This window comes from Rhinoderma darwinii, chromosome 2 (genome assembly GCF_050947455.1).
Source record: "Rhinoderma darwinii isolate aRhiDar2 chromosome 2, aRhiDar2.hap1, whole genome shotgun sequence".
NCBI classification, from domain to species: Eukaryota; Metazoa; Chordata; class Amphibia; order Anura; family Rhinodermatidae; genus Rhinoderma; species Rhinoderma darwinii.
In genome coordinates, this window is record NC_134688.1 from 328,963,316 (window position 1) to 328,975,063 (window position 11,748).

Genomic DNA, 11,748 nt, shown 5'->3' on the forward strand with positions numbered 1-11,748 from the left:
AACGGCAGGTCAAAATCATCCTAACTGCGCTGCCTGTCAATACAGAAAGCGCAGAAACACATGTATTTCCGTTATCCAGCACATTACTCTATGTGAATCTACAGATCAACTGCTGCTGTCAGTCTTATACTTTGATCTACCGGCTTTGCTGATATAATAAATTTAATTTGACTCACTGCGTAGCTTGCCACCAGGCAGCACAGAAACCAATGTGTTTCCTACTTTAACAGGTTCCCGACCGCTGGCCGTAAATATACGGCCAGCGGTCAGGGTCTCTAAAGTCCGGCGTATAGTATATATACGGCCGCACTTCAGAGACTGTGCACGCGCGATCGCGTGCACACAGCTCTATGCCCTGGCTGTTGCTAACAGCCATGGGCACTGGGCAGAATGTCAGGGGTCAATCTTTTGGCCCCTGAACATGTGATCGCTGTGACAACCAATCACAGCGATCACATGCATTTCTGCATAGAAAACAGTGTGCACGCGATCGCGTGCACACAGCCCTGTGCCCTCGCTGTTACCAACAGCTCTGGGCACTGGGCAGAGTATCAGGGACCAATCTGATGGTCCCTGAACATGTGGTCACTGTGACAACCAATCACAGCGATCACATGCATTCCTGCTTATAAAACAGTGTGCACGCGATCGCGTGCACACAGCCCTGTGCCCACGCTGTTACCAACAGCTCTGGGCACTGGGCAGAGTATCAGGGACCAATCTGATGGTCCCTGATCATGTGGTCGCTGTGAAAACCTATCACAGCGACCACATTTGTTTTATTTTGACTTTTCTGGCAGTAAATCTCCTGCCTCTTTTCTTCTCCTCAAACATTGTTTCAGTTTGAGGAGAAGAAGAGACTCGGGAGAATTGCTGCCAGAAGATTACAGTTACAGTTACAAAAAAATACAGTTACACTCTAAAACATTCTCTGTATAGATAGATTTCTATCTATCTATACAATCTATCTATCCATCTATCTTTTTTTCTATCTATCTACCTTTCTTTCTTTTATTCTATTAGAATAGGCAGGTAGGGAGTATATAATTATATATATATCCACATATATATAATATATATAGCAATAGCGGTTTATTTTTTTGTTAGCGGTAGTGTAGATATATATAGCAGTTAGTTTGTGTGTTTTATAAAAAAAATAAAAAAATAAAAAATTTGTTTAGTTAGTGTTAGTGTTAGTTACGTTATGGCGAGGAAGTTGTTTAGCGCCGAGGAGGCATACGCCATGCTGTGGTCTGAGTCGGAGACCGCATCAGAGATGGCGTCCGAGATGGAACCTGTTTTGGGCAGCGTCACTTCAGGTTCATCTTCAGGGGACGTTGTCCCTGATGCAGTCGAAACTGCAGAACATGAAAGCGCAGGGCCAAGTAGCGCTGTAGCACGGGACAGCCTGGTCCCTCCAGTCCAGGCTCTTGTATGGGCACCTGCCCCATCTTTTGGGCCTAGAATCCACGGATTTACGGCCACTCCTGGCATAACCGTGGACAATACAAATTTTGTCCAAATGGATTACTTCCATTTATTTATAACGGACGACATCCTAAATCAGATTGTCCACGAAACAAATTTATATGCCACGCAATATATAAGGCAGAAACCTTCATCCACCCATGCCAGAGATTGGACGCCCACCAATTTGCAGGAATTAAAAATTTTTTTGGGGCTCACCCTAAATATGGGTATTGTCAAAAAGCCCTCCATTAGGTCTTACTGGTCAACAAGACCCGCCCAAGCCACCCCAGTATATTCTGCAGTAATGCCCAGGTATCGTTATGAGACAATAATGAGGTTCCTCCACTTCAATGACAACGCACAGGCCCCCCCAAGTACCGATGCAAACCGGGATCGGTTGTTCAAAATAAGACCGCTAATAAATTCCCTGAATAATTTATTTCTGCAACTCTACACCCCTGAGCAGAATGTAAGTGTGGACGAATCCCTCCTCAACTTTCATGGCAGACTTAGCTTTCGCCAATATCTACCTTCCAAAAGGGCAAGATATGGCGTTAAGCTCTACAAATTGTGTGAAAGCGGGTCAGGATATACCACCGCCTTCAGGATTTATGAAGGGCGGGACCGCACAATAAATGTTCCTGGATGCCCCCCTGATCTTTCCACCAGCAGTAAGATTGTGTGGGAGATAATGCAGCCTCTGCTTCACAAGGGGTACCACCTGTACTGTGATAATTTTTATTCGAGTGTGCCCCTGTTTAGGCATTTGCATGCTGCAAGGACTGGGGCATGTGGTACCATGCGCAAAAACCTAATTGGTTTTCCACAGCAATTAGTGGGGAAGCGCATGGTAAAGGGGGACTCCTGTGCTTATGCATCTGAAGAATTGCTGGCGGTCAAGTTCAGGGATCGCAAAGATGTGTATGTGCTAAGCACGATTCATACCGCAGGAACAGTGGCAGTGAGGGAAAGAGGGGCAACATCGGACAAGCACAAACCAGTGAGCGTGTCCGAATATAACAAGTACATGGGGGGGGGGGTGGATTTAAGCGACCAGGTTTTACAGCCCTATTTAGTAAAACGCAAAACTAAAACCTGGTACAAAAAGGTGGCCATTTATTTGTTACAGGTGGCCATCCACAACTCATTTGTGCTCTATAAAAAAAACAGAGGCAGAGACACATACCTGGATTTCCAGGAAAAAATTATTGAAGGCCTCATTTTTGATGTTCAGGACACCCGAGAATGCCCCCAGTCTGAGGATGTCACGCGACTGACTGAAAGACACTTCATCAGTCGGATTCCCCCAACAGCAACCAGAAGCAACCCCCAGAAAAAGTGCCGCGTCTGCAGAAAAGACGGGCACCGCAAAGATTCCCGATATTTCTGTCCCTCATGTCCCTCACAACCAGGCCTGTGCATTGAGCCATGTTTTAAAAAATACCACACTGTTCTGAATTATTAGATTTTAGTTAATTTGTTGAAAATATATTTGCCCTACATTACGTTTTTATTTTTCCCATGATTTTACTCCAAGGGTGAGGGAGGGAATGGGTGGGGGGTGGATGTCATGTTTGATGTTTTCTAAAGTTCATCTGCTGGAGAGCTCCATTTGCATTAACCTGCAATTTCTTATTTTAGAAAACCCCAAAAAATTAATTCCCATTATACCCCTAGATGAATATTTTGAGATTTCTGCTTCAAGAGCAGATATTTTGGAAGTGTTATAGAAACTCTGTTGAGTTTTGTAAAACCAGCTTTGAAAAAAAGCGATTTGTGAAATAATCTTCTTCTATCCTCCGCCCTCCTACATCTCTATGTGATAAATAAGGCCACATATTTGGTATCCCCGTGCACGGGAGAAGTGGCAGAATGTGAACGGAGATTAATTTTGACCGTGGTCTATACCGTGTGTGAAAAATGCTGGTATAAACTGACGCATTTGCTAAAAAATTGCTAATTTTATTTTGATCCATCTTATTCAAGAAACTTTCAGAAGAAAACTGGACTGTCTAAAAATATGATAAACCCCTTGAAGGAAACCTTGTGGGGTCTACTTGTGTGAATGAAGTCATTTATGGGGTGTTTCTAATGTTTCAGCAGCATTAGGCCCCCCAGAAAACAGTATGCTGCTATAAAATCAAATGCAGAATTCCTGGACCAAAAAGACTCCTTTTATGCCAAGCCCTGGCACATGCCCGCACAGTGAATAAGGCACACATATTTGGTATCCCGATGCACGGGAGTAGTGGAAAAACGTGAAAGTAGATGAATTTTGGCCGTGGTCTATACCGTGTGTGAAAAATACTAGCCTAAACTGACACATTTGCTAAAAAAGTGCTGATTTTATTTTGTTCCATCTTATTCAAGAAACTTTCAGAAGAAAACTGGACTTGCTAAAAATATGATAAACCCATTGAAGGAAACCTTGTGGGGTCTACTTGTGTGAATGAAGTCATTTATGGGGTGTTTCTAATGTTTCAGCAGCATTAGGCCCCCCAGAAAACAGTATGCGGCTATAAAATCAAATGCAAAATTCCTGGACCGAAAAGGCCAAAAAGCCTCCTTTTATGCCAAGCCCTGGCACATGCCCGCACAGTGAATAAGGCACACATATTTGGTATCCCCATGCACGGGAGAAGTGGAAGAATGTGAAAGGAGATGAATTTTGTCCGTGGACTATACCGTGTGTGAAAAATACTAGCCTAAACTGACGCATTTGCTAAAAAAGTGCTGATTTTATTTTGTTCCATCTTATTCAAGAAACTTTCAGAAGAAAACTGGACTTGCTAAAAATATGATAAACCCCTTGAAGGAAACCTTGTGGGGTCTAATTGTGTGAATGAAGTCATTTATGGGGTGTTTCTAATGTTTCAGCAGCATTAGGCTCCCCAGAAAACAGTATGCGGCTCTAAAATCAAATGCAAAATTCCGGGACCGAAAAGGCCAAAAAGCCTCCTTTTATGCCAAGCCCTGGCACATGCCCGCACAGCGAATAAGGCACACATATTTGGTATCCCCATGCACGGGAGAAGTGGAAGAACGTGAAAGGAGATGAATTTTGACCGTGGTCTATACCGTGTGTGAAAAATACTAGCCTAAACTGACGCATTTGCTAAAAAAGTGCTGATTTTATTTTGTTCCATCTTATTCAAGAAACTTTCAGAAGAAAACTGGACTTGCTAAAAATATGATAAACCCCTTGAAGGAAACCTTGTGGGGTCTACTTGTGTGAATGAAGTCATTTATGGGGTGTTTCTAATGTTTCAGCAGCATTAGGCCCCCCAGAAAACAGTATGCGGCTCTAAAATCAAATGCAAAATTCCTGGACCGAAAAGGCCAAAAAGCCTCCTTTTATGCCAAGCCCTGGCACACGCCCGCACAGCGAATAAGGCACACATATTTGGTATCCCCATGCACGGGAGAAGTGGAAGAACGTGAAAGGAGATGAATTTTGGCCGTGGTCTATACCGTGTGTGAAAAATACTAGCCTAAACTGACGCATTTGCTAAAAAAGTGCTGATTTTATTTTGTTCCATCTTATTCAAGAAACTTTCAGAAGAAAACTGGACTTGCTAAAAATATGATAAACCCCTTGAAGGAAACCTTGTGGGGTCTAATTGTGTGAATGAAGTCATTTATGGGGTGTTTCTAATGTTTCAGCAGCATTAGGCTCCCCAGAAAACAGTATGCGGCTCTAAAATCAAATGCAAAATTCCTGGACCGAAAAGGCCAAAAAGCCTCCTTTTATGCCAAGCCCTGGCACATGCCCGCACAGTGAATAAGGCACACATATTTGGTATCCCCATGCACGGGAGAAGTGGAAGAACGTGAAAGGAGATGAATTTTGGCCGTGGTCTATACCGTGTGTGAAAAATGCTAGCATAAACCGACGCAATTGTTAAATTCTTGCATTTTTTTCCAATTTTGCCCACTTTAGAGAAAAAAAAAAAAATGATATATACTGACAAATGCCACTAAAACAAAGCCCTATCTGTCCTTTAAAAAGAGTGTAAAATTCAAAGATGAACTTTATTCACCTGCTGAGTTATAGTCATCTAAAGAAGCGCATAGCAAAATTGTGAAATTTGCTCTGGTCATTTAGCTGTAAAACAGCCTAGTCCTTAACCGGTTAACATCACTGACAGCAGTGCAGTTACAACTGCTCTCCACGCTGTCGCTCTGGTACACAGAGATACCAGCGTGAGGGTGCAGTTGGAAGTTTCATGTTCACACTGTGCCGTAATATAATCGCATGGCAGTGCAATTGGCAATAATTGCCCTGATTTATTGCACTGTCACAACTTGATATTACATCTCACGGCACGGCAAGTCAAAATCATCTCAACTACGCTGCCTGATCACATAGACAGCGCAGAAGCCCATATATATATATATATTTATTTTTTTCGGGGCAAACAGCACACTACCTTATGTGAACCTACAGACTAATTGTTGCTGTCAGCTTTAGAATATAATCTACCGGCTTTGCTGATATGATAATTTAAATTTGACTTACTGCGCAGCTTGCCACCTTGGCAGCATAGAAATCCATGTGTTTCCTACTTGAACAAAACTGACAGCATAACAATCTATGCAATTTACAACATTATTTTACCATACATTATATGGCCAATAGGTATGTGAGTTTGGGGGTCACTCACACATACCAGATTGCACCATTGGGCTTTTAGTTCAATTGTCTATTTTAATGCATACTAATAAAAGTTAAATATTAATAGATCACAATTCTTTTCCCTCTTTCCCTTTCCACATATATATGCCTTCTCTTCTGCCTCTATCCTCCATCATTCTGACGTGTCTCGACAGTACTCGATGGAGGTGGATGTTTCCTGTGTTGGTGCAGGTGCACATCTGTTCCAGAGAAGCTTCAATGGAAAGGCAGTGGTGTGTGGCTATTACTCAAGAATTTTTTCTCCCGCAGAGTGCAATTACTCTATTGGGGATCGGGAGTTACTGGCCATCAAATTGGCACTGGAGGAATGGAGACATTTGCTAGAGGGCGCAGTTCAACACAGACCATAAGAACCTCACCTATCTCCAGTTGGCTCAACGGCTAAACCCCAATCAAGTCAGGTGGTCGCTATTCTTCACCCGTTTTCAGTTTGTGCTCCACTACCGTCCCGCTGACAAAAATTGTGAGGGCGGATGCCCTGTCCAGGTCGTTTAAAACAGAGGACACTGCGGAGACCCCTCAATGTATCATCTACCTGTCCTGCATTATTACTGCTAATCCCCTGCAAGTTAGAGACATCCCTCTCGGGACAACTCCTGTAGAGACAGGAGGAGAATTCTTCGCTGGGGATACAGCTCCAACCTGGCCGGGTGTTCGTAAGACTCGAGATCTGATTGCTCGTCATTTCTGGTGGGCCACGCTGCCCAAAGATATTGCGGACTTTGACTTCCTGCACTGTGTGTGCTTCTAGCAAGGTTGCTCACTACAAGCCTGCCGGTCTGCTCCAACCTATCCCTGTGCCCAAAGCTCCCTGGCAGCATAATGCAATGGACTTTGTCACAGATCTTCCTTCTTCAGCAGAATGTAATACGGTCTGGGTGGTGGTGGACCAGTTCTCGAAGATGGCACATTTTATTCCGCTGACCAGTCTACCTTCTGCTCCTTGACTGGAAAATCACTTCATTCAGTACATCTTCCGCTTGCATGGATTGCCCCTTCATATTGTGTCTGATTGGGGGTTCAGTTCACCTCAAAATTCTGGAGAGCCCTCTGTAAACTCCTGGATGTGGAATTTGACTTTTCCTCAGCCTACCATCCCCAGTCCGATGGTAAAGTCGAGAGGATTAACAAAATCATGGAGGTTTATTTTCGTCACTTCATCTCCATGCAGCATGATGACTGGATGCAGCTTCTTCCATGGGCCGAGTTCTCATATAACAACCACAAGAGTGAGTCCACTACTTCCACACCGTTCTACATTGTTTATGACCAACATCCAATATTCCCTCTTCCTGTTCTGGATACATCTCAGGTACCCTCAGCTGACTCGGCATTTGGGGACTTTGTACAGATCTGTCAGTAGACCCGGCCCTCTATTCTGCTGGCAGTTGATCCCATGAAGCCAAAAGCGGATACACGAAGAAGAGAGCCGCTTAAGTTTCTTCCAGGTACCAAGGTATGGCTGTCCTCAAGGAATATTCACCTAAAGGTTCCTTCGTACAAATTTGCTCCCAGGTTTCTCTGACCTTTTCAGATCCTGCAACAGATCAACCCTGTCTCCTATAAGCTTCGGCTGCCTCCTACCCTCAAAATCCACAACTCCTTTCATGTGTCCCTCCTGAAAACTGTGGTTCTGAACCGCTACAGTAAGACTCCTGGTCCTGCGGTTGCTCCCAGAGGTTCTTCCGATGTGTTTGAGGTGAAAGAGATCCTAGACTACAGGAAAGTAGGAGGAAGGACTTTTTATTTTGACCCACTCACCCCTCGACGGCCGTGACTGCAGACTCCCCAGTGCTGGCCAGCATCTCCTTCCTAGGAGACGCCAGCACTCACTTCTGCTCCGCTCCGGAGTCTCCCGTAGGGTGCGAGCGCGTGCTTGTTCCCGGCCTTAAAGGGCCAGTGCACACACATGAAAAATAAATGCAAATCAGACCTAATCACCCTGGACTATAAAAGGGGCTCTGCCCTTTCACTCCTTGCCTGAGCGTTGTTGTGTATTCCCATAATAGTGTTACCAAATGGTTTCTTTTGTCCTCCTGTTCCCGGTGTTCCTGTGCCCTGTTACCTGTATCCCGTGCTGTGTTTGTTCCTGAGCCTTATCGAGTGTTGGAGTCGTGTTGTGCCACCTGTCATGCCTGCTGTCATACACGTCTGGTGGCATCCGCCACAGCTGATAGCCACCGTCAAGTGTGGTGTCATCTACCTTCAAGTTTCATCTGTGCCTAAATCTCTGCTACTGTCTGGACTATTACAGGTACTCTTGTACTAGGACTTTGCATAGACTGTTGTTTGGCCAGCTGCTACCCCGCTACGGCGGTGCGGCCTGGTAGGTCCACATACCCACGTATCGTGACACTGAGCTTGGTTCTGGTGCTGTATTTATGTACTGAGCTTTGTTCTGGTGCTGTATTTATGTACTGAGCTTGGTTCTGGTGTTGTATTTTTGTACTGAGCTTGATTCTGGTGCTATATTTATGTACTAAGCTTTGTTCTGGTGCTGTATTTATGTACTGATCTTTGTTCTGGTGCTGTGTTTATGTACTGAGCCTGGTTCTGTTGCTGTATTTATGTACTGAACTTTGTTCTGGTGCTGTAAAAATGTATTGAGCTTGCTTCTGGTACTGTATATATGTATGAGCTTCGTTGTGGAGCTGTAAATAGGATATATTTATAATAACTCAATTGCAGGGCAGATGAATTTGTTTTCAATTCATTGTATATTTAATGGAAACCTGTCAGGTAGTTTTAATCCCTTGAACCGCCACCATGCGGTAATACATGAGCTGACAACATTTCCAAACGTTCCTTTGTATGTTTCTTTCAGATGCAGCAAAATCTATAAAATCCACTTTTAAAACGGTGCAAGCTATATGCTAATTACACATTAAAGTGTCATGGGGTGGTGCCGCTATCCTGAAGAGTCACATAGTCCTACCTCCAAACCCACCTTTCTATGCGTGATTGACATTCCCCTGGATTTTATACATCACTACCAGTCTCCTCCAAATTTCTATGATGTGCTATCGCCTTGTACTCTTTGGGCATGCACCATGCAGCGAGATGTACTCTTCCCGGCTTCATTGCTGCATTGCGCATGCCAGGGGAGTACAAGGAAATGGCGCATCCGCAAGAGTTCTAGGAGGCTCCTAGTGATGTAGAGAAGCCAGGGGGATGTCAATCAAGATCTGGGGGGGGGGGGGGGCGCCTTTTCAATTTTTTGCCTCAGGCAGTAGAGAAGCTAGAATCGGTCCTGGTTATTGTAGTACCAAACACTGAGATGGAGACATCAGGTTTAGGTAGGTTAGTAGATGATGGGAACACAAGTAAATCGGTTTTAGAAAGATTCAGTTTCAGGTAACGGGAGGACATGATGTTAGAGACAGTGGACAATCACTAGTGTTTTGTATTAGAGCGTCGGGAAGAGGAATATAATTGGGTGTCAGCGTAGAGATGGTACTGGAAGCCAAATCTGCACATACACACTTCAACTGCTAAAGAACATCATAATAGCAGTGGTTCCTGAATTTACAATATTAATTGGGTCCGGGATGACCAGTGTAAGTTGAAAATATTGTAACTTGAGACCATGAGGCCCTGTTCACACAGTTTTTTGACACGGAAAATGCGTCGGAAAATGTGCCATAAAATGGCCTAAAACGCCTCTCATTGATTTCAATGGGAGGCGGAGGCGTTTTTTCCCGGGAGCGGTAAAACCGGCTTGTGGGAAAAAGAAGCGACATGCCCTATCTTTGGGCGTCTACCTCTCTGACCTCCCATTGACATCCATGGGAGGTAGAGAAAGTGTTCTTCGTGGCGTTTTTGCCCGCGGCACTCAATGGCGCGGGCGAATAACGCCACGAAACACGTGGCAAACGGCATGCAGGCAGATGAAAATCTGAATTTTCAGCCTGCAAAAAAGTCTGTGTGAACATACCCTAACTCTATGGAAAACTGGTAATTGGTTCCAAAGATCCCAAAATGCTAACCAAAAATAAGAAAAAAAAGATTATAAGAAATAATGAATACAGATAAAGCATGTCCTTACATATAAAAGTCAGAAATAGCTGCTAGAAGCTGTAAATCTCTTTCTATGATGAGGACAGGAGCTTCTTCAGAAGTCTGTACAGTACACAGTGTACCAGAAAAAAAACATGGAGCTGTCCTCATCTGGTGTCCAAAGGAGCAGCTAATCCTGGTGCAGGAAATAAGCAGTATAGGCAGGGGCGTAGCTATAGGGGGTGCAGAGGTAGGAGTCACACCCAGGCCCTGGAGCCTGCAGGGGCCCAACACCTCTCAGCCGCAAAAGAAGTCACCAGTATCATAAGGGTCAATGCACACGATGCGTATTACGTGCGGTTTTGCCTCGCGGATTTGCGTGCAGCAAATCCGCAGCGTAATACAGTACCAGCATAGTCAAAGCGATTCCAGGAAATCTCATGTACAAGCTGCGGTATGTTTCGGGACTAAAATTGACCTTTGGTGGGTTTTTTAGAATCTACAGCATGTCAATTTATCTTACGTTACCGCTTGCGAATTCTATAAGCCTAGTGCAGAGGAAAATCGCACCAAAATCCGCAGAATGAAAACGCGCCGAAAAACGCATCAAACCAGAAAAACCGCACCGAAAAATGCACCTTCAGGCGCATTTTTTTCTTTCAAATTTCTTGCGGTTTTGCTGCATATTTTCCGCAGCATAATACACAACGTGTGCATGTAGCCTAAACCATATATGGTAGGTGGGGGTCCTCTTATAGATTTTGCACTTGGGGGCCAAAGAGCTTCAAGTTACGCCTCTGAGTACAGGGCATGTTGTACCATATTGTGCCAGACAGCCAATAACTGCATGAACTTCGGAAAATACAGGTGTTTTACCAGGTGAAATGCCCATGATGATTGGCTGAATCTTCCAGTCAATCGCACATACTGCAGAACGTCAGGTTTCAAGTTACAATGGCCGAGGAGAGACCACTGTATATTGAAAATATTGTAATTGGAGGCAACTGTAAGGGTATGTTCACACGGCCAAATTTCAGACGTATACGAGGCGTATTATGCCTCGTTTTACGTCTGAAAATACGGCTCCAATACGTCGGCAAACATCTGCCCATTCATTTGAATGGGTTTGCCGACGTACTGTGCAGACGACCTGTTATTTACGCGTCGTCGTTTGACAGCTGTCAAACGACGACGCGTAAAAATACAGCCTCGTCAAAAGAAGTGCAGGACACTTCTTTGGACGTTTTAGGAGCTGTTTTCTCATAGACTCCAATGAAAACAGCTCCAAAAACGGACGTAAAAAACGCTGCGAAAACGGCGTGAAAACGCAGCGAAAAATGCGAGTTGGTAAAAAAACGTCTGAAAAGCAGGGTCTGTTTTCCCTTGAAAACAGCTCTGGATTTTCAGACGTTTTTGTTGACTACGTGTGAACATACCCTAATAATTTACTTTTCCTATGGGCCCTATTACTTCTCTGTATGCCCTTGCACCACCTCCAATATGCCTCACTATATCCCACAATATATATATATATTTTCTGCACAAAGCAAAGAATTTATTAACAGATTTATGCCACTTTTCTGACA